A 24,526-nucleotide genomic window follows, 5' to 3' on the forward strand; every position below is an offset into this window, starting at 1 on the left:
GCGAGGGTCACGGGAAACGCAGCGCAACATAAAGTCAGCCATGCGTGCCAGACTACTAACAGGCATGTAATTCAATTCCCATGAATCACCCCCAAGACCTCTTCCAAGACCCTTAATGACGACTATTCTTTGAATCATTCCCAAATATTATCTGAGGCCAGGAAACATCTTGAAAAAATCAAATTACAAATCAATCAAATAAATGAAGACAAAAAGTAAATTTCCTCTGTGTCCAATATAATAAATAGTAAAAAATCAATTACACTTGATAAAAAACAAACAAATTGTACTTCTGACCTCTCTGATTCTATTCCTATTTCACTTCTGGATTTGTCCATCCTTGACACTACACCGAGCATGCCGGTGTCTTCTCAATCTACCAATTCATTGATGCTAGGCAATCCCAATATCACTTAAACCAATATCCCCATATCTTCTCAATCCAATAATGCGATTGTACTGGACAGCTCAAATGCCTCCAAGTCTGGCCCTGTTCCTTTTTTGCCTCGTGCTCTAAAACACACAACTGAATCAATTCTTTTTACCAAAAACTGTAAAAAGAAAAATCACTACAGCGGAACTAGGGGAGGGAAAAAAAGGGAGGAAAAATCGTACCTTAACACATATTAATAATACCCCCTCTCACTAATAAACTAACCTCTAACATCTTTAATTTATCCAATTACGAACTGTCTGTGAGGAATCCCTCCTCTCTAAAGGATAATCCTTTTGTCCTACCAATAAATCTAAACACTACGATTTATTTTTAGATCTACAAACCTTTATAAGGAAATTAACTTTAAAAAGGCACTTTTTAATTAAAGAAACTAAATATACCTGTATGTCTTCAGCTAATGAAGAGAACACAGAAGAGACAGATGAACTTTTTCATCTTGACGTACCAACCAAATCCAAATTTTATCCTTTGGAGGATAAAAGCCATCATCTAAATGTTTTTAGCGATCTTGTACTGAAACAATTTGAAAATATTGTACGCAATCCGAAAAAATAACACTTAAGGATGCGCTAGAAGGAAAAATATAAATTTGAGCCCACAAAAAAGACAAGTGTTGAAAGCTTTTTCAATGGACAACATGATAGTTATTCGATCAGCGGACAAGGGAGGAGGAGTTGTGGTTCAAAATAGGTGCGGCTATGTCAATGAAGCTTTGAGAATTCTTTCTGATGTAAATTACTATGAAAAAAGTTCTTACAACTATTATTATTTATTCAATACAGGTGTATGACCTTCTAGCTGAAGGTCTGGCTTCTAGTATTTTTAATAAAGAAAAAAACTTTATGCGTGACGATCCTCAGCATTCCATTTTTTTACCATCATCCCAAAGTGCATAAAAGCCTGCATAACCCTCCAGGCAGACCTATTATTGCAGGCATCAATTCACTGACATCTACCCTCGGAAACTACATAATCTTTATTTTTATATATAGCGCTAACATATTCCGCAGCGCTTTACAGTTTTGCACACATTTTCATCACTGTCCCCGATGGGGCTCACAATCTAAATTCCCTATCTGTATGTCTTTGGAGTGACATACATAGACAGAATTATGCTACCCCATGTTTTTAATCTAAATATCCACCTCCAGGACTCCACCCATCTATTATGGCTTCTACAAGAAATCTCATGGAAACCTCAATATATTTTTATAACCATGGATGTTACTGCATTATGTTCGACTATCCCACATAATGTAGGTTTAATCTGTTTTTATCACTTTCTTAAATATGATAACAGACTTCCCTGGACACAGAAGGATTTCATTATGAAAGGAATTGATTTTATACTGAAAAACAATTTCTTTACATTCGAAAAGGCATTTTATCAAATCAAAGGGACTGCGATGGGTTCAAAGGTAGCACCTGCGTATGGGGGTCTTTAAAGAGATTTTTATTTTGAATATCTGGTGCAAAAATATTATTTTTTATAAAAGGTTTATAGATCTGTTTTTTTTTTTTATTTGGGACAAAACTAATAATAATGAGAATTTTATTCAACAAATCAATTTTAATAATTGACGCCTCTTACTTTTTTATAATCTTTCTATTAATTTTTTATCAAAGATGAAAAAATTTGTAGCAAAATATTTTTTAAAAAGGTTGACACTAATGGGTACATTCATTTCACTAGTGGGCATTACACTAAAACCCCCGTCACACACAGTGATCTTGCTAGCGAGATCGCTGCTGAGTCACAAGTTTTGTGACGCAACAGCGATCTCACCAGCGAGATCGCTGTGTGTGACCGCTATTAGCGACTGGCCCTCCTGCCGGTTATCGCTGATCGTTGTTGAAATGTCTGAACATTTTTGGGGTCGCTGGTCTCCCACTGGCCAGCACGCATCACTGCGTGCGACAGGTGGGAGACCAGCGAGCAGGATCTGGTAACCAAGGTACACATCGGGATTCTAAGAGCGCGCGGTGCCTAGAAACCCGATGTGTACCTTAGTTATCAGCGCGCTGATGCAGGGAGCTGGTAACCAAGGTACACATCGGGTTTCTAAGTGCTGCGTGCCCCTTAGAAACCCGATGTGTACCTTGGTTACCAGCTCCCTGCATCAGCGCGCTGGTAACTAAGATACACTGCAGGTAACTAAGCGACGTGTGCCGCTTGTTACCCGCGTGTCGCTGGTCCTGATCGCTGGTGTGTCTGCCTGTTTGACAGCTCACCAGCGATCATGTAGCGACGCACCAGCAATCCTGACAAGGTGATATCATTGTAGGGATCGCTGGTGAGTCGCTATGTGTGACGGGGCCCTTAGTGGCTCAAAAATATCCCTAACAATCAGTTTTGCCATATTATGAAAAATTGTCCAGCTGATGGTGACTTCAAAAAACAATCTAACTTCCTAAAGAAAAAATTTTCTGTTCAAAATTATTATCCCTCCTATTTAATTAAAAGTACCTTAAAAAATTCAGCAAAACTAAATCGCAGTACATTACTTGAACATAAAGAAAAAATCACTGTTGAGAACAAACATATGTTGAATTTTATAACACAGTACTCTGATGAACATAAGAAAATCCATGATGTTCTCAAAAAAACTGGCACAATCTGTTAAATGACCCCATATTAAATAAAATTCTCCCAAGGAATCCCGCAATGACCTTCCGAAGAGCACTTACCTTTAGGGATCTTATAGCCCCCCAGTTGGTTGAAAACGTATATGAATTTTAATGACAACTTTACTACCGCTTTAACTAAATGAATATTTAAATGTGGTACAAAAAACTGTTTGTGGGTTGCTTTAACATCAAATCATAGAGTGGATAATATTCTCTTTCTCCACCAAAGAGATTCATGATCCCTTATTTTTTGAATTGTAATTCCGAATTTGTGATATATGTCATTGAGTGTCCCTGTGGCAAACAGTATGTTGGGAGAACTACTCAACCCCTTCATCTCCGACTAAATTCACATCGCCATAATATCAAAAAAGGTCTACTCACTCATGATCTCTCTAGGCACTATGCTTTGGTGCATAGCAAAAATTTCAAAACTCTAAAGATTAGTCCGATAGATCATATCCCAGCACATATTCCGAATAGAACTATGAAGATGAATAGAAAAGAGGTTTATTGGATCTATAAACTTGGGATCCTGAAACCACTAGGTTTGAATGAAATCACTGAAGTTTTTTCTAATATGCACAGTCCCTTGATATGTATATTTTTTATGAATGTTATATACGTATATATGTTTTATGAATATGTTTTCATTTATAATTTTTATATATACATTTATATATATATTTTTTGAGAGTATCTATATTTTTATTTGATATTAATTATTGAAATTCCGTGTATTTTCAGTTGGTATATTAAAACCTTTCATTTGTTTGGTTTGCTAGCAAAATATTTCTGTTTCATTTATTTAATTCCCTTGATGGCTTTGTTTTTACTAGATCTTTTTGATATCTCTTTCATGGCTTGAACTTGTTTTGATTCTGACTTTCATCCATGGTAACCGGACAGTTTGGGACAGTGTTGTTCCCCCCCCTTGGCTTTTGACAGCCTGACAAGTTTCATGGCTAGTAGTTTTATTTCTAAGGCTCTGTGCACATGGTGCGGATTCTGCTGCCGATCCGCAGCGGATTTGGCCCTGCGGATCCGCAGCAGAACTGGAGGTGATGTACAGTATCATTATTGGCTATGTAAAAAAAGAAACCGCTGTGCACATGCTGCGGTTTTTTCCGCGCGGATTTCGTGCGGAATAAAAAAAAACAACATGTCACTTCTTTTGTGCGGTTTTGCTGCAGTTTTCTACCTGCTCCATTCTACAAATCCGCAGGTGGAAAACTGCACAAAAACGGCAGTAAAACCGCACAAAATTGCACTAAATCCGCGGGAAAAATGCAGGTTATTTGACCTGCGGATTTAGTAAAATCCGCGCAGAAAAATCCGCGGGAGGATCCGCACCGTGTGCACATAGCCTAAGAGCCGACTCTCCTTTTCTACAACTTAAATGTCAGGGTCCTGACAGCGCCGGCGTACAGCTTCCGCTAAGCAGGGACTCACCCGCACCGTAGGGACCCCTGGGGACAAGAACAGCTGGAAAATATAGATGCATGGGACCTGAATGTAGAAGTTTAGAAAGCCAGCACAGGACCTACTGTCATGTGACTACAAGAGGGCGGGGCATAGCGTCCTGCTTACACAGAAGGTAGAAAACTCAAAGTCGGGCAAAGTGGGGGTCATGCATAATACAGGCAAGTGAGGTACAGGAGGGATAAACAGACGGAAGGTCAGACAAAGCCAAAGGTCAAACACAAGATATCAGTACAGTACCAGGGATGAGACAGAACAGATAATCGGGGTCAAGCAGAGATCAAAACCAAACAGACGTAGAAGGTACCAGGCAATATCCAGAGAACAGACCGAGTCATATACAGATAATCATGCAACCAGAACACAGCACTAACACACTCAGGGGTCACCACACAATGCCAAGGGCGAAAGTATAACTGACGGGGGATGGGAGCTTCCTGAGGCTATAAGAAGCCTCCCCAGAACCAATGAGAGGCCACCATAATAGGTCTCAGGTGTGCAGGTGAGAGTCTGCACTGAGGTCAGAACATTAACCCCAGCAGTGCCGGTCACCCAGCACTGGTATCATGACAGTACCCCTCTCTCAACGGGGGGCCTCTGGACCCCAAGGCTTGCCCGGGTATCTAGCATGGAAAGCCCGAACCAGACGATCCGCATGCATCAACCGGGCAGGCATCCAGGACCTGTCCTCCGGCCCATACCCCTTCCAATGAATTAGGTACTGTACTGACCGCCGTCCCAGCCTAGAATCTACGATGTGACCAATCTCATATTCCACATGTCCCTCAACCGAAACCGGAGGAGCAGCGGACTCGGATTCTCCCCAGACTGCTTCAAACGGCTTCAGTAGAGATCTATGGAAGACGTTGGGGCTCTTGAAAGAGGGTTGAAGGCACAGCCTTTGCGCTACTGGGTTGATTTTTTTCCACAATCTTGTATGGGCCAATGAATTTGGGACCCAACTTGGCTGACGGAATCTGTAACTTAATGTTTCACGTGGAGAGCCAAACTTTCTCTCCAACCTGAAACATGGGACCAGGTGTTCATTTCCTGTCCGCGAAAAACTTATACCTGCCTTGAGACCTAGATATACGCCGCTGGACTTCTGCCCATGTATTTTTTAACCGCTGAACAGAGTCCTCAGCCCCAGGGCACCCCGAATCCAGACGAGAAAACTCACCAAAATGAGGACTGAACCCATAGTTGATCAAGAATGGGGACATACCAGTGGATTGACTCACCCGACTATTGATGGCAAATTCAGCCAATGGCAGTATATCACACCAGTCATTCTGTCTAGCAGAAGTCAGACATCTGAGGATCTGTTCCAGAGACTGATTAGTGCGTTCCGTCTGACCATTACTCTCAGGATGGTATGCAGACGAAAAGGACAGAGATATCCCTTATTTTTTGCAGAAAGCACGCCAAAACTTAGCCACAAACTGCATACCACGATCAGACACCACATTCAGGGGTACCCCATGCAAGCGGACCACATGCTGCACAAACAATCTGGATAAGGTCTCAGCAGAAGGTAATGCGGACAGGGGTACAAAATGAGCCTGCTTAGAAAATCTGTCCACTACTACCCATACCACCATATTACCCCTGGAAGAGGGAAGATTGGTAATAAAATCCATGGACAGATGAGTCCACGGTCTTTCTGGAACTTCCAAGGGCATCCGCTCCCCCGCCGGCCGGCTATGGGAGCTTTTAGAACGAGCGCAGACCCCACAACCAGAAATGAATTTCTTTATATCAGAACCCAGAGAAGGCCACCAGAAGATCCTAGCCACCGCCAGTCGTGTGGCTGATATACAGGGTGAGCACACAACTTGGATTCGTGGAACTCTTGCAAGAGTTTAAGGCGAAGTTGCTCTGGGACAAACAACTTGCCCCCTGACTTGACCGCAGGAGCCAGTGACTGGGCCCCCTCAATTTCCCATTCCAATTCAGACGAGATCCCTGCTAACACCACCCCAGGGTGCAGGATGGAGGACGGTGGCTCAGGGACAGACACAGGGTGAAAACTATGAGATAAGGCGTCAGCCTTGACATACTTTGACCCTGGACGGAAAGTAAAAGTAAACTGGAAACGAGAAAAAAAAAAGTGACCAACGGGCCTGTCTGGGCGTTAATCTTTTAGCTGACTCAATGTATGACAAATTTTTGTGATCAGTGATCACAGTAACCGGGTGACTGGCCCCCCTCCAAAAAGTGCCTCCATTCCTCAAACGCCAACTTGACCGCAAGAAGCTCTCCTTTGCCTACATCATAATTTCTTTCAGTAGCAGGGAACTTCCTGGAAAAGAAAGCACATGGCCTGAAGTTGGTAAGAGTGACAGACCCTTGAGATAACACTGCCCCCACCCCCATCTCGGAGGCATCCACCTTCACCACAAATGGTTTGAATGGATCTGGCTGTACCAAGACAGGAGCAGACATAAAACATTTTTTCAGCATCGAAAAGGCCTCTTTTGCGAGCGAGGATCAATTTCTCACATCCGCACCCTTGCATGTTAGAGCCGTGTGAGGTTTGACCACTTGCGAAAACCCCCGGATAAATTTGCGGTAATTGGCGAACCCCAAGAAGCGCTGAAGACCCTTAAGATCTCAGGGTTGCACCCAATCCGCAATGGCCTGCACCTTCTTGGGGTCCATGCGAAAACGCTCACCAGATACAATTAATCCCAAAAAAGACAATTCTTGCACACAGAATACACATTTCTCCAATTTGGCATACAGATGATTTTCTCTGTCTCTGGAGAACAGTTCGTACATGTTCCAAATGAGAGTGCATGTCGGAGGAGTATATCAAAATATCATCTAAGTAGATAACGACAAAACGACCAATGAGATCTGAGAATAACTGTCATGCTTACCGCTCCTGCTGGTCCCACGCTCGCCGCCTCCACCGCGCGCTCGGCTCCTGCCGCGTCCTCCTCTGGCCCCACGCTGCCCGTGGCCTCCGGGCGTGCCCGCCGTTCCAGCGCACCCCTGCAGCCGGCGCGCGCCCGCCGGCACTCCAGCCTCTTGCCCCGCAGTCAGCCTGACTGCTCTGCCTGGGGAGCACGCGCAGCTCACACCCCGGGTCTCAGCACTGGCTAGCCGGTCCTCTCTCCGCCCCCATGACCCTGCTTGTCCGACCCGGAACTCATGTCCCTATAAAAGGCAGCCTCTCCATCGCTGCCTGATCGTCTATGGTATTCCATGACAGTCTCTCGGGTCCACCTAAATCCTGCCTAGCACCCAGCCTTGCCTTAGCATTCCGCCTTTCTTCACTAGCTGTACTCTCACCGCCTTTGCATTTTCTTCCAGAGCCCCCCGGTCCAGTCCGTTCCTGCCTCCTCCCGTGTGTGCCTCTCCTGTCTGTCCCTGCCTGCTCCTGTGCCCCGGTCATCCTCTCCATTTAGTCATGCAGCTGTTCTTCCTGTGTCCTTCGGACGGTCCTGTCTGCATTCCACCCCGGTGACTGACGGTCTACTCCAGTTGTCCCCAAGGTATCAGCTTCCGCGGCGATAGTATCCTCTGGGCCTGCCCCAAACGCTCCCTGTATAGGGGGTGGTACACCTGGCCCGCTCGCCCGGGGGTAGGTTCGTCATCGCGGTCCTGTGGGTTCACCCTTGGAGTCCTTCCAGCCTCACAGAACGATCAGGCCATGGACCACGCTGGTACCCCGACCCAGAAGGAACTTTTGTTCCTACGGGAAAATCAGACGAGGATCATGTCTTTCCTCAAAACCATGGAGTCCCGCCTCTCGTCGTTGCAGGCCTCGGATCCAGGGAGTGCCAGCCAGATCGCCGGTGTCCAACAGGAGCTTGCCCAGCAGCGCGACACTCAGGCTCACATCCTGAATTACATGGCCTCGGTGGATAACCGCCTGCTTGCCCTCCAGACCGCGGCTGCAGCCCCGACACAGCCTGCGGTTCCGCTCCCATCTCCTCGTTTGGCTAAGCCCCCGCGATACAGTGGCGACCCCAAAATGTGTAGAGGGTTTTTAAATCAGTGCCAGCTACACTTTGAATTGCTGCCACACCAGTATCCCACCGATCGAGCCAAGGTGGCGTTTATTGTGTCCCACTTAGAAGGAGAGGCACTAGCTTGGGTTAACCCCCTCTGGGAACGAGATGACCCATTAGTTGCTCAACTCTCCTCTTTCCTGGACACCTTTCGTAAGGTGTTTGATGAGCTGGGCCGCCTGGCCTCTTCCACAGAATCTCTGTTCAATCTGCACCAGGGCGCGCTCTCGGTAGGTCAGTACGCCATTCGGTTTCGCACCCTGTCCTCAGAGTTGGGCTGGAACAATGAGGCCTTGGTGGAAGCCTTTTGGCGGGGCCTCTCAGGTCGAATCAAGGATGAGTTGGCGGGTCATGATACTCCCTCCTCTCTGGAGGACCTGATCTCTTTGGCCACCCGCATTGACCTACGCTTTCAGGAACGATCTCGAGAGCTCGCCAGAGAGAGAAGGCCTTCTCGCGCCCCACCGGCTGCCCGTAGTCCACCCCGTTCCCGCCCAATGTCAGCTTCCTCGGTCCCGGTACCGGAACCCATGCAAGTGGATCGCCTCAAACCGGTAGAGGAGCGTCGGAGAGAAAGGGTCAAACAGAGGCTCTGTTTCTATTGTGGGAGTGCGTCTCACTTTCTTCGTTCTTGCCCCATTCGTCCGGGAAACGCCTCCGCCTAGGACAGGTAAGAGAGGCCTCCCTAGGTAATTGTGACTCCTCTCTACCCTTGACTCTCTGTCCTTTTGCATCTAGGTACCAAGCGTTTTTCTGAATGGGCCTATATTGATTCTGGGGCAGCCGGTAACTTCATTCAACTTGAGGCAGTTAGGAGACTTCGGATTCCTGTCAGATCCCTGGAGACCCCTCGGCAGATTGCGTCGGTCAACGGCCAACCCCTCCGGGAGTCCGTTACTCAGGTCACTGAAGAGGTGGAACTTCAGGTCGGAGCCTTGCACCGGTAGAAGATAGTATTTTACGTGCTGCCTTCCTTATCCCATACCATTCTTTTGGGCCTTCCCTGGCTAAGAACACACGAACCTGTCCTGGACTGGCGTTCTGGAGACATCCTGCGGTGGGGCCAACCTTGCCAAAATAAGTGTCTGCTCACCGTACGGCCGCAAGATTCCTCACATTCTAGGTTGACGTCTACCGAGCTACCTTCCGCCTATCAGGCCTTTTTGGACGTCTTTGACAAGAGGGAAGCAGAGACCCTGCCTCCACATCGTCCATATGACTGCCCCATCGACCTTGTCTCCGGTTCCACGCCGCCTCGTGGTCGAATCTACCCGCTGTCCCCTTCCAAGACTCAGGCTATGTCTGAATACGTCCAGGAAAATCTGGCCAAAGGCTTTATTCGCAAGTCGTCCTCACCCGCGGGAGCCGGATTCTTTTTTGTCAAGAAGAAGGATGGGTCCCTTCGTCCCTGTATAGACTATAGAGGTCTCAATGATATCACCATCAAGAACAAATACCCCCTTTCTCTTATTCCAGAGCTATTTGACCGTCTACGGGGTGCATGGATCTTCACGAAATTAGATCTCCGGGGGGCCTACAATCTGGTCCGGATCCGCTCTGGCGATGAATGGAAAACCGCCTTCAACACCCAAGATGGCCACTATGAGTACCTGGTTATGCCCTTCGGCTTGTGCAATGCCCCCGCAGTGTTCCAAGAATTTGTTAATGACATATTCCGAGACCTTCTCTACGTCTGCGTGGTGGTTTACTTGGACGACATCCTGGTGTTTTCCCCGGATCTGTCTACGCACAGAAAAGATGTACGCCAAGTCCTACTTCGTCTGAGAAAACATCGTCTCTATGCCAAGCTTGAAAAATGCGCCTTCGAACAGTCGTCACTGCCGTTCTTGGGTTACATCATTTCCGACTCTGGCTTGTGCATGGACCCTGGAAAAGTGACCGCCGTACTCAATTAGCCGCGTCCCCAGGGAATCAAGGCAATCCAGCGGTTCCTGGGATTTGCCAACTATTACCGGCAGTTTATTCCACACTTTTCCGCTCTGACTGCTCCAATCTCCGCTTTGATCCATAAGGGAGCCGATCCTCACCACTGGTCTACCGAAGCCGAGAACGCCTTCCGAACCTTGAGGCAAGCCTTTGCCACAGCTTCCGTGCTACACTGTCCAGAGGCTAACAAGCCATTCACACTCGAGGTGGATGCCTCTGCCACCGGAGCCGGTGCGGTTCTCTCTCAGAGATCTCCTTCCAGACGGTTGGTCACCTGCGGCTTTTTCTCCAAGACATTCTCCCCTTCAGAGAGAAACTATACCATCGGAGACAGAGAACTGCTCGCCATTAAGCTAGCCTTGGAGGAGTGGCGATATCTTCTGGAAGGAGCCGTACACCCACTCCAGATTTTCACTAACCACAAGAATCTAGCATATATTCAGTCTGCACAAAGGCTTAATCCTCGGCAGGCCAGATGGGCGCTATTCTTTACCCGGTTCGATTTTGAGCTCCATTTTCGTCCTGGTGATAAGAACCTCAAAGCGGATGCCTTATCCCAATCCTTTCTGGTCTCTGATAAAGAGGAGGAGCCTTCACACATAGTGGAGCCTAGCAAGCTTATCGTAGTCGCTCCTGTTAACCTGACTTCCTTACCTCCCGGCAAGACTTTTGTCCAAGACAACGACAGGAGGCGAGTTCTACATTGGGGTCATGCCACCAAGTTAGCCGGCCACGTTGGTCTCAAGAAAACGCTCTCCCTCATCTCTCGCTTTTATTGGTGGCCCTCCCTGCCTCAAGATGTCCGAAGTTTCATCGCCTCTTGCCCGTCTTGTGCCAAGAATAAGGTTCCCCGGCAGCGACCCTCTGGTCTCTTGCACCCACTTCTGGTTCCCTCGGCCCCGTGGCAACACATTTCGATGGATTTTATTACGGATCTGCCTCAGTCCTCGGGCCACACCATCATTTTTGTGGTCGTGGACCGCTTCTCCAAGATGGAGCACTTCACCCCTCTACCAGGATTACCTTCCGCTCTCCAACTGGCGAGAATTTTCATATCTCATATCTTCCGGATCCATGGCTTCCCCAAGCACATTGTCTCAGACAGAGGGGTTCAGTTTACCTCGCGATTCTGGAGGGCCCTATGCAAGATGATGGAAGTAACGCTGGACTTTTCCTCTGCTTACCATCCTCAATCTAATGGTCAAACGGAGCGTACGAACCAAACTCTCGTGACGTATCTCCGACATTTTTCCAACGCCCACCAGAACGATTGGTCCAGCTTGCTCCCTTGGACTGAGTTCGCTTAAAACAACCATCCCAGCGAATCCTCCACCAAATCACCCTTCTTTATTGTCTACGGGCAACATCCTGGTGTACCTCTGCCGGTACTCCCGGCCTCGGGTGTGCCGGCGGCCGATCTTCTGACCGAGGAGTTCTCCAGGGTCTGGCAGGAGACCAAAACCGCACTTGAACGAGCACGTGACAGATTCAAGAGACATGCCGACAAAAGACGCCTAGATTCTCCATTGTACCATCCTGGGGATAAAGTTTGGCTATCCTCAAAATTTGTCCGTCTCAAAATTCCCTCTTATAAACTGGGCCCCCGGTACATAGGTCCTTTTGAGATTTTAGCCCGTATCAATGATGTTGCCTACAAGTTAAGACTCCCTGCTTCGCTACGGATTCCTAACTCGTTCCATGTGTCCCTCTTGAAACCGGTCGTACTCAATCAGTTCCACGCTTCTGCTGGCCGCGCCCGTTTCCGCACAGGATATTTTTGAAGTTAAGGGAATTCTTGCCATGAAAAGGTCCAGAGGTAAAACCCTTTTCTTAATTGACTGGAAGGGTTTTGATCCAGAGGAAAGATCTTGGGAGCCCCGGGAGAACATTCAAGCCCCTCAAATTTTAGCTAAGTTCCTTTCCGACCTTAAGAGGAGGGGGCGTAAGAGGGGGGGTACTGTCATGCTTACCACTCCTGCTGGACCCACGCCCGCCGCCTCCAGCACGCGCTCGGCTCCTGCCGCATCCTCCTCTGGCCCCACGCTGCCCGTGGCCTCCGGGCGCGCCCGCCGTTCCAGCGTGACCCTGCAGCGGGCGCACGCCCGCCGGCACTCCAGCCTCTTGCCCCGCAGTCAGCCTGACTGCTCTGCCCGGGGCGCACGCGCAGCTCACACCCTGGGTCTCAGCACTGGCTAGCCGGTCCTCTCTCCGCCCCCATGACCCTGCTGGTCCGACCCGGAACTCATGTCCCTATAAAAGGCAGCCTCTCCTCTGGATCGCTGCCTGATCGTCTATGGTATTTCATGACAGACTCTCGGGTCCACCTAAATCCTGCCTAGCACCCAGCCTTGCCTTAGCATACCGCCTTTCTTCACTAGCTGTACTCTCACCGCCTTTGCATTTTCTTCCAGAGCCCCCCGGTCCAGTCCGTTCCTGCCTCCTCCCGTGTGTGCCTCTCCTGTCTGTCCTTGCCTGCTCCTGTGCCCCGGTCATCCTCTCCATTTAGTCCTGCAGCTGTTCTTCCTGTGTCCTTCGGACGGTCCTGTCTGCATTCCACCCCGGTGACTGACGGTCTACTCCTCCAGTTGTCCCCAAGGTATCAGATTCCGCGGCGATAGTCTCCTCCGGGCCTGCCCCAAACGCTCCCTGTATATGGGGTGGTACACCTGGCCCGGGAGTAGGTTCGTCGTCGCAGTCCTGTGGGTTCACCCTTGGAATCCTTCCAGCCTCACAATACCACGTTGATGAAATTCTGAAATATGGCGGGGGCGTTGGTAAGACCAAATGGCATGACTAAATTTTCAAACAGTCCCTCGGTCGTGAGGAACGCGGTTTTCCATTCATCCCCCTCTCGGACCCTTATCAAATTATATGCCCCCCGAAGATCCAGTTTAGAAAACCACTTTGCCCCTGATAGTTGGTTACACAAATCGGGAATCAATGGAAGGGTGTACGTGTTCCGTACCGTAATCTGATTAAGCTCCCGAAAATCGAGACAGGGACGTAACCCGCCATCTTTTTTCTTTACAAAAAAGGAACCTGCTGCCACAGGTGAGACTGAAGAACGTATGTGTCCTTTGCGCAGACTTTCAGCAATGTACTCCTTCATAGCCAAGCGCTCAGGACCGGACAAATTAAACAGACGGGCTTTAGGTAATTTAGCCCCCGGGACCAGCTCAATAGCGCAGTCAAAGGGTCTATGTGGCGGTAACGTCTCGGCCTCGCTTTCGGAGAATACATCTTCGAAGTCCTTCAGGCATTCCGGAATACCTTCCAGCTCGACAGATGATACAGACACAGATTTAACAGGTTCAACCAGCAGTGCGGATTTATCACATAGCTTTAAATCATTAAACCCCCATTGAACAATCTCCCCCGTTTTCCAGTTAATAACTGGGTTATGACGTTGTAACCAGGGCATGCCCAGCACCAACCCTGCATGTAGATTGTCCAGAACAAAACAACTTAGGTTTTCCACATGAGTAGCGCCCACTCTGAGCGAAAACAAGTCAGACATAAAGAGAGTTCCCTCCTTAGTGAGGGGAGAGGAGTCAATGGCCATCACCTTGATTGGAACCTTGAGCCTAACTGTGCCTATCATACAGTGTGTGACCAATTGGGAGTCCTTGAGGTTAATCGATGATCCGCAGTCCACGAAGGCTGTAAAGGAAAAAGAACTACCGTCCACAAACAGTTCCACATGCAGTAACACTTTAGAAAATGAGGAAAAGGGTACCTGAGGGTCTGAGTAGTCTCCCCGTTGACTACCCAGACCTAGTCGTTTCCCGCCGCCCAGGTTGAAGACTGGCAATCACGACACTCCTTTTTCCAATGTCCCGTTTTACCACAGTAAAAGCATAACTGCTTGTCCTTCTGGCGTTTCCTCTCCGTATCCTTCAGGGAGAGGGCGCCTACATCCATGAGCTCAGGGGCAGTCTCTTTTCCACTGGGGAACAATAGAGTTTCCACCTGCATCACCCCTCTGGCCCGCAGCCTGCGGTCCATCCGGACGGCCTGGGTAATGGCATCCTCGAGAGAGTCAGGTGGGGGATGTAACGCCAAGGCATCCTGCAGCTGCTCGGACAAGCCTCTGCGAAAGAGTCCTCAGAGTGCGGCGTCGTTCCAAGAGATCTCTGCAGCCCAGCTGCGGAATTCAGTATAAAACCACTCAGCTGAGTGTTTCCCCTTACAGACGCTCATCACCATGTCCTCTGCCAATCGCACTCGGTCAGGCTCATCATAAATGTGCCCGAGTGCCTCAAAGAATGCATTCAGACACTCTCTCAGGGGCAGTGAGAGGAAGGGAGAAAGCCCAAGCTTGTGGGGACCCTCTTAACAGAGACATAATGACCACAACCTTCTGACTTTCATCCCCAGAGGAGCGTGGTCTCAAACTAAAAAAAAGTTTGCACCCCTCCATGAAGACCCTGAACTCCTTTTTGTTTCCAGAAAAAAAGTCAGGCAGTTTAACAGGTGGTTCTGGGGACACCAAAACAACATCACTCGCCCCAGCCCCCAGAGACCCAGCAGCTAGAGCCCCTCGCACTGTCTCAGAAACCTGCTGCTGAGAACGAGCCAGAGCTTGCTGCTCCAGAGATAAACCCTGAAACATCTGACTCAGACTTTTCATCTGGTCAGCCAGAGACTGTATGGAATCCAGAACTCTCTGCATAAAAAAAACCCCAAAAAACTTATTGGTCAGTATAATGTCAGGGTCCTGACAGCGCCGGCATACAGCTTCCGCTAAGCAGGTACTCACCCGCACCGTAGGGACCCCTGGGGACAAGAACAGCTGGAAAATAAAGATGCACGGGACCTGAATGTGGAAGTTTAGAAAGCCGGCACAGGACATACGGACATGTGACTACAAGGGGGCGGGGCTTAGCGTCCTGCTTACACAGAAGGTAGAAAATTCATAGTCGGGCAAAGCGGGGGTCATGCACAATACAGGCAAGCGAGGTACAGGAGGGATAAACAGACGGAAGGTCAGAAAAAGCCAAAGGTCATACACAAGATATCAGTACAGTACCAGGGATGAGACAGAACGGATAATCGGGGCCAAGCAGAGATCAAAACCAAACAGACATAGAAGGTACCAGGCAGAATCCAAAGCAATATCCAGAGAACAGACCGAGTCATACACAGAGAATCATGCAACCAGAACACAGCACAAACACACTCAGCGGTCACCACACAATGCCAAGGACAAAAGTATAACTGACTGGGGATGGGAGCTTCCTGAGGCTATAAGAAGCCTCCCCAGAACCAATGAGAGGCCACCATAATAGGTCCCAGATGTGCAGGTGAGAGTCTGCACTGAGGTCAGAACATTAACCCCAGCAGTGCCGGTCACCCAGCACTGGTATCATGACATTAAATATGTGCCAGTATAACTTAAATAAGTGCCTGTATAAATGGTTGAAATACTTATTTCATATACATATTTATTTATATTTTTAATCATGCACACTTCTAAGAATTATCAGTGACAGAAAATCATTTTTAGATGCCCTTCCCTCTCTGTTTTTGATAGGTATAAATATTTGCTTTTATTAGCTGCATCTGAAATTCTTTCATAAATATCGATATGCTGACAATAAGGTCATCTTTGATTAGATCTAAAACAAATCAAAAATGCTTTTAAAAATTCTATAAAATTGAACCAGAGGGCACTTTTGGAACATACAGATAAAATTACAGCTAATAATATTCACACACAATTTTCCGATGAACATAGGGAAATCCGTAAGGTCCTTCATACGAACTGGTATATTCTATTAAATGATCCCATACTAAATAAGATTCTCCCGAGAAGTCCTGGGATTTCTTTCCAGAGAGCTTCCACCATCAAGGATTTCATAGCCCCCAGTCGCCTGAAGCCACACACTTTGGCTAATGGTAATTGTACTACCAATTCTACCAAGGGAATTTTTAAATGTGGTACAGAAAATTGTCTGCGCTGTCTTAATATAGATCATAAAGCTGATTGCATAATTTCCTATTCTACAAAAGAAAAATTTTTAATTCCTTTTTTTCTGAATTGCAATTCCGAATTTGTAATTTATGTCATTGAATGTCCCTGTGGTAAGCAATATGTGGTAGGACTACTCAACCCCTTCATCTCCGACATAATTCACAACGCCATAATATCAAAAAAGGTCTACTTACCCATGGCCTCTCCAAACACTATGCTTTGGTACATAATAAAGATTTTAAATCTTTAAAGATTAGCCCAATTGTTCATATTCCAAAGCAGGTTCCAAATAGATCCATGAAGCTAAACAGAAAGAAGTGTACTGGATCTACAAATTGGGGAGCTTGAAACCACATGGGTTGAATGAAATAACTGAAGTTTTTATCTAGCGCACGTAGTCCCTTTTGAATTTTTATATGAATACACATATTTTTATAATTTATTTTTATGGTTTTTATTTATGTATTTATAGATGTTATGGCTTTTATATACTGTATTATCTCCTGATATTCTCTAATTATATACCTATTAATTATTCATGCAGTGGCTTAACTTTAATTGTCCTTCTTTATATATATGCCTACAAATTATTCATGTGGTGGCTCAATTTTAACTGTCCTTTTTATATACAAAAAAGAATCCCTTTAGCTGCAATATTTCTTTTTTGCTTATATTTCTCCAAGGCATGAGGTATGGCTACGTCTTGATAACTCTTGCTTTTTCAATTTATGAATAGCTCTGTTGCCCATGTTGAGTGGACAATTTCCTAGATCATGATTAAAAAGCCATACTAGCTGTTAAACCCCTCAAAAGAGTTTCTGGATTTATGCCCTTTTTTGTGTATGGGTCCCTTAGAGGATTTCTCCTGGCGGACATGTGTGTTTCTATGCCGTTTTGCTGCAGGGCGGTGTGTTTTCCCTCCCGTGCCGCTCCCCGCTACCCTGGAGTGCCGAACTGATTTCACCGTGGGTTAATTTCCTTCCCTGACAGACGTATGCTTTTTTGATCTCCTACTGGAATAGAACGGTGTGTTCTCGCTCTCTAGCAGCCCTCCAGTAATCTGGAGCACTGATATGAATTTTTATTTTTCTCACTGTTTTTTATTTTTTGTATTATATATCTTAAATATTTATAAGAACAATGCCTATAAATTATGAATTTGACACCAGATCACTGAGTCTTAATTTTAATCTTTACTTTTTAATAAAAATGATTTTGATTTGCATTTGACAGTAGGATTCAACGGTATTGGCTTCAAAACAATCAGCTCCTTCAGTCCACTTGGTGGTGCAATGCATCTGCCTTTGGGCTTAAATGCCCCTTCTCTGCGGGTTCTTATCCATTTTTGTAGAATGTCGGGATCAGCTTTTTTCTTTTCTTTCTTTTTTTCATTCTTTTTGTATTTCCTCAATCTTGACTGGTTAACCTATAAATGAAATGAATCAATGATTATGTTACGTATTTGTCTTATATATATTTTCCTAATTCAACTGATATGGATTCGTTAACCCTGTGACAGCAGTGAACTTTGACATCATGTCATCTGATCCATTGGCGCCGCTTTTTGAAATGCAGCGTGTATTTAAACCATGTAAGTTTGTGATGTCTGTATATGATATGTGGTATTTCCTGACGAAGGAGCCCCGAAATGCGTTGAATAAGCCACTTTGAATCCTTGGCATGTTCCTGGAATTTATCCTTACAGCAGCGCGGAGGTACTCCACAAATTCCTACTGAACATATGAGGATACTAGATCAGCCATAACATCTGTCTTCTTGCCTATTTGATGACCCTTATTTAGACTGTACTGCTACCATCAGTGCTGATAGACCACACACTGCTGGGCTTCTACTCACTGCCCATACTGCTACTGCTGGGGCTCCCATTGCTGGCCTAAACTGCCAAGCATGTCATTCTCTATCTTGCTTCTCAGGCCACTGCACAGTCACACACCAAACTGCCCACTGTGTTTCACACTGATTGACTGTACTATTGATGCTGGGAAATGAAATTTTGTTTTTGTACCCACAAGAAAACTCTCAGAATGGGGCTAATTTTTTACAAGACTTGATGACAGCGATCCAGAACTTCCTCATGTTTTGTCTCCAGAAATGAGAGAATACATTTTGGATGGCTTGATAAAAACCTTTTGTAATGGTCTAATTATTTTGTGATTAGCAAACCAGCTGCGGACCACAAAAAAGATACTTTTTTTCAATTCTCGTTGAGAGGCCAATGCTTTTTCACATTCAACACAGTAGCGTACACTTTTTTTTTTTGTGTCCCTATTAAAAACGGAGCATTTTTTAAAAGCCATCCAAAAATTCTTTTTAATAGGGTGTCAAAACCGGTGTGCAAAGGCATCAGCTATTTTGAATATAGTAAAGACCTAGAACAACCCCAAGGACAATAGAAAAAATTGGAGTCCGGCTCAACAGGACTGGGTTTTTCTCTTTTTCAAAAGAAAATATAGTGCACACAAAAGAAAATTTTCATGGTCGACATGACCCAGTCGACGTGTTTTTGACTGCACTAAGCAGTCTTGCACATGACTGAGTAATGAGTTCATGTGTTCAGTTCACACCGCATGATGTCTAACGCAGTGTGCTTAGCCTTAGGTGCGCTGTAGCATTGTACCACTCTGTGCAGCACCAGAGCGCAGTACCTTGGTGTTCCGTTCACACTGTGAGCAGTTAACCCCATGTGCTTTTTGTGAATGCTTGCAGTGCAGCGCCGCCATTGTTCACATTAGCTGCAGTTTTACACCTCTGCACGGTGGACTCCCGGTTGCGAACGCCCTGCTTTGTAATATTATATTTAGTGCGTTCCACCAAACCTAATAGTCTTAGCACGTCTTTTGTTCAAGGTATTTCAGTTACAAATTCACACGATGCACCAAGTCATATAAAATATATTAGTTTGGGCAAGGATTGGGCACCATTTATCAGCTGGCAGGTTCCCTTTAAATACATTCACCATTCTTTTATTTCCAATGTCTCCATGCTCAGCTTCTCACAGGCATATTCGTGGCTTGTAACCCAACCTGAGATAGTAGAAAGACCAGGGCCGGCTCCAGGGAAGCAGTCAGGTGCGGCATGAATTCTAAATTGTATGTAACTTTTTCCCTTTGGGTAATTTCATTACAGTTGTGCTAATGATTTCGCAATCCTTTAGTTATTTGCATTGATGCAGTTCTGAGGTCTGCTAGTAATTTGTGCCTTTTTTAATCAGGGGAATTGCATTTATAACAAAAGGGGAATAAAATACAAGGACAATTCAATAGGATCTTGAGGGACGATATCCTGAGGCATAAAAATACACAAAGAAAATGGGAGATGTTTATTAGCATCCTGAATAGGACCTGTGCACAATATATACCGTATGGGAATAAACATGCGAGAAATAGAAGGAAACCACTATGGCTAAATAGAGCTGTAAGGGGCGCAATAAGAGATAAAAATAAAGCATTTAGAGAATTAAAGCAAGTAGGTAGTGATGAGGCATTAACTAAATACAGAAGATTAAATAAATTCTGTAAAAAGCAAATCAAGACAGCAAAGATTGAGACAGAGAGACTCATTGCCAGACAAAGTAAAAATAATCCCAAAATATTCTTTAACTACATAAATAGTAAGAAACTAAAAAATGATAGTGTTGGCCCCCTTAAAAATAGTCTGGGTGAAATGGTGGATGAGGATGAGGAAAAAGCCAATATGCTAAATGACTTTTTTTCAACAGTATTTACACAAGAAAATCCCATGACGGATAACGTGATCAGGGATAAAAATTCTTCATTAAAGGTCACCTGCTTAACCCAGCAGGAAGTACAGCGGCGTCTAAAAATCACTAAAATTGACAAATCCCCGGGCCCGGATGGGATACACCCCCGAGTACTGCAGGAATTAAGCAGAGTCATAGATCATTATTTTTAATCTTTAAAGATTCCATAATAGCAGGGTCTGTACCACAGGACTGGTGTATAGCAAATGTGGTGCCAATATTCAAAAAGGGGACAAAAACTGAACTTGGAAATTATAGGCCAGTAAGTTTAAACTCAACTGTGTGTAAAATCATGGAGGGTTTTCCAAGAGATGCTACACTGGAGAATCTGAAGAAGAATAACCTCATGACCCAATATCAACATGGGTTTACAAGGGACCGTTCCTGTCAGACTAATCTGATAAGCTTTTATGAAGAGGTAAATTCGGGACTGGACCAAGGGAATGCAGTGGACGTGGTGTACATGGACTTTTCAAAAGCTTTTGATACGGTGCCACACAAAAGGTTGCTACATAAAATGAGAACAATGGGGATAGGGGAAAATATGTGTAGATGGTTTAAGAGCTGGCTCAGGGATAGGAAACAAAGGGTGGTTATTAATGGAGCACACTCGGACTGGGTCACGGTTAGCAGTGGGGTACCACAGGGGTCAGTTTTGGGCCCGCTTCTTTTTAACATATTTATTAATGACCTTGTAGGGGGTATAGAGAGTAGAATTTCAATATTTGCAGATGACTTAACTCTGCAGGGTAATCAATACAGAGGAGGACAATTTTATATTATAGGAGGATTTATGTAAACTAGAAGCTTGGGCTGATTGGCAAATGAGCTTTAATGGGGATAAATGTAAGGTCATGCACTTGGGTAGAATGAACAAGATGTATAATTATGTGCTTAATTGTAAAACACTGGGCAAAACAGTCACTGAAAAAGACGTGGCTGTATGGGTGGCGGCAAACTCACATTTAGTGGCCAGTGTCAGGCAGCTGCTGCAAAGGCAAATAAAATAATGGGATGCATTAAAAGAGGCATAGATGCTCATGAGGAAAACATAATTTTACCTCTATATAAGTCACTAGTGTGACCACACTTAGAATACTGTGTACAGTTCTGGTCTCCGGTGTATAAGAAAGACATAGCTGAACTGGAGCGGGTGCAGAGAAGAGCGACCAAGGTTATTAGGGAATTGAGGGGTCTGCAATACCAAGACAGGTTATTACACTTGGGGTTATTTAGTTTGGAGAATCGAAGGCTTAGGGGTGATCTTATTACAATGTATAAATATATGCGGGGACAATACAAAGACCTTTCAAATGATCTTTTTACTCTTAGACCTGTGACGGGGACAAGGGGGCATCCTCTACGTCTGGAGGAAAGAAGGTTTAAGCATACTCACAGACGCGGATTCTTTACTGTAAGAGCAGTGAGACTATGGAACTCTCTGCCATATGATGTTGTACTGAGTGATTCCCTACTAACATTTAAGAAGGGTCTGGATGCCTTTCTTGAAAAGTATAATATTACAGGGTATATACACTAGTTTCCTTAATATTGCGTTGATCCAGAGATCTAGTCTGATTGCCGTATGTGGAGTCGGGAAGGAATTTTTTTCCCCAATGTGAAGCTTACTGTTTGCCACATGTGGTTTTTTTTGCCTTCCTCTGGATCAACATGTTAGGGCAAATTAGGACAGGATATTGGTTGAACAAGATGGACTTAAAGTCTCCCTTCAACCTTAATAGCTATGTTACTATGTTACTATGTATTTAGGGGTTTTGTTATCATGATGACGGCATGCTCCTGTAAATGAATTTCAATTTTGTGGTTAAACACAGAAGGTCCACCGCTAGAGACCATCTTTTTCATGTGTAATGGGACGCTACATATAAAGACAATGGCAGCTTGTAAGAAAATTCAGATACAGATCCCTGCTGTGCAGGAGGTCTCCTCAAAAAAAAAAAAAAAAAAATGAAACGAGCTGTGAGAACTAACTACAATGCAATGTACAGTATGTGTATTGGGAATACATTCACCGGCAGACAAAATGTGTTTTTGAACCCATCCCTGTAAACAATTTAGTTGCAAACAAACGCCCAACACGTTACATGAAGAAAGAGGCGGTAACCTGTAGCAATAAGCCACCATAACAATAAATTATTCCACTCCATAAACATTTGAAGCAAGGAGAAAAAATAGGAGTAATGGATTCAGATAGTATATCAAAAAATTACAAATTTTATTATCAAATTCACAGACAATTTTTATATAAATAGCAAAATTGCAGTGAAAAAAGACACATAAACAGGACAGGCTAGTGTAGGGAAATAAAAGGACCAAGTGCACCAATACGACCAGAGCCAAAACAGAACACAGGGTGCATGAATGTCAAAAATTGCAAGCCTGAGTGCCCATATCAATTAATAGTAAGGCTATAATAGGCTGATAAACAGTATATAGGGGCAAAATATGCCAAGATAAAATATAAGAGTGTTGGCAATGGCGGTAAGCTATGCCCATAGATAATACCAATGACGTCATGTAAGGCATATAAAATGTAACCAGGGGCAGCTTACCGAATGGTACACAGGTACCAATGACCAAGGGGCGACCCCTGACGTGCGTTTTGCATTCAAACCGGACGCTTTCTCAAGGGGATGGAGGCTGAAGGAAACAGAGGGACCTTTTGTATCCATAGTAACAGTCACATGCGTAGTCACATGGTGTGTATAGGCCAATCTGAAGGGGCAGTAGTGGCGCATGCGCCGTGTCACCGCCAGGTCCTCAAGCATGAAGGCAGGCGTCAGGCATCAGAGCATTTTCTGGACGTCACTCTGGAGTTGGACGACGACCGTCGCATCCAGACTGATGTATACAGAAAACAGACTTCTGTTAATTCTTTATTACACGCTGAATCTTCACACAATTTTTCCATCATCAGGGCCGTCCCGGTCGGTCAGTTTCTCAGGATGAGGCGAATCTGCTCCACGGACGATAGATTCGAAAGACGTGCCTGTGATTGAGGGTACAGCATCAGGTGTATAGGGAAGGGCTATGACAGGGCAAGAGGTACTGCACGTAAAGATCTACTCTATCCTCGGGCAGATGCTATTGGTAAAGGTAGGGGGAGGGATGTGAGTGGCCCCATCCATTTCATATCGACTTTCAACCATGAGTGGGACCATATAAAGGAAAACCTCTCAAAGCACTGGGATGTTTTAGGTTCCGAATCTTCTTTGGGCTCTGCCATTGGGGATTGCCCTATGATGGCCTCCAGGAGATCTAGAAATCTGAAAGATCTCCTCGTCAGGAGCCACTACGTTCCGGCACCTACCAATCCCTTTGGATCTAGAGGCTCAAAAGTGGGATCTTTTCCATGCGGCCACTGTCTTGCCTATTCAAATGTCCTGTGATGCTCTACGTTTCATTCCTCGGATGGCTCTAAAAACGTCCATATCAGACAACGTATATTATGTGGAAGCACCAATGTCATCTATTATGCCACACGTGGGTGCTCCATGTTATACTTTGGCAAAACATCTAGAGAACTACGCAAAAGGGTGCGTGAGCATGTGCGGGACACTCGTGCAGCCAAGATGGTGGCCGACCCCTCTACCCTCAAAACCATTCCCCACCACTTTAGGGCTTTCCATAAGTGTGACCCACAAACCTTCTTGGTGAGGGGCATCGATTGTAATCATTTGGGGATTGGCGCAGGGAATTACAAAAAAGTGCAGGCCCAATGAGAGACCAAATGGATTGTCACCTTGGACACAGTGACCCCTAAGGGTCTTAATGAATCCCTGAGTTTTGCTTCTTTTTTATAGTTAATTTTTCTCTCTTGCATCCATTATTGTACATTTTTCCCATTTCCGTGGGCAATTTTATGTTTTTAACATTGTTTGTTTTTCATTATTTTTAGTTATTTCCCTTTATACCTGTTGACTGTTTCGGATACTAGGGACCTGTTGGGACTTACGCTGCCGCTACTTGCCCTCATTTTCCATTTATGTCATAAGTGAATTTTCCAAGCACTGCTTTGAATGAGACCAACTATCCAGTCTCATTCTTATTTATGGACACTCTACCTGTATCTCCGATGTGAAACTTATTATATTTTCTACATGGATGTTCTCTGTTATTGTCTGATTTTCCACTTTGACTATCGGGTCATATGGTCTTAGTTCTGTATGTATCATATTATTTTTCCTCTCTGACACTACTAGTCATTATGTCTGCTA

The sequence above is a fragment of the Dendrobates tinctorius genome, unplaced genomic scaffold (genome assembly GCF_039654945.1).
Source record: "Dendrobates tinctorius isolate UK_male_01 unplaced genomic scaffold, ASM3965494v1 ptg000334l, whole genome shotgun sequence".
NCBI classification, from domain to species: Eukaryota; Metazoa; Chordata; class Amphibia; order Anura; family Dendrobatidae; genus Dendrobates; species Dendrobates tinctorius.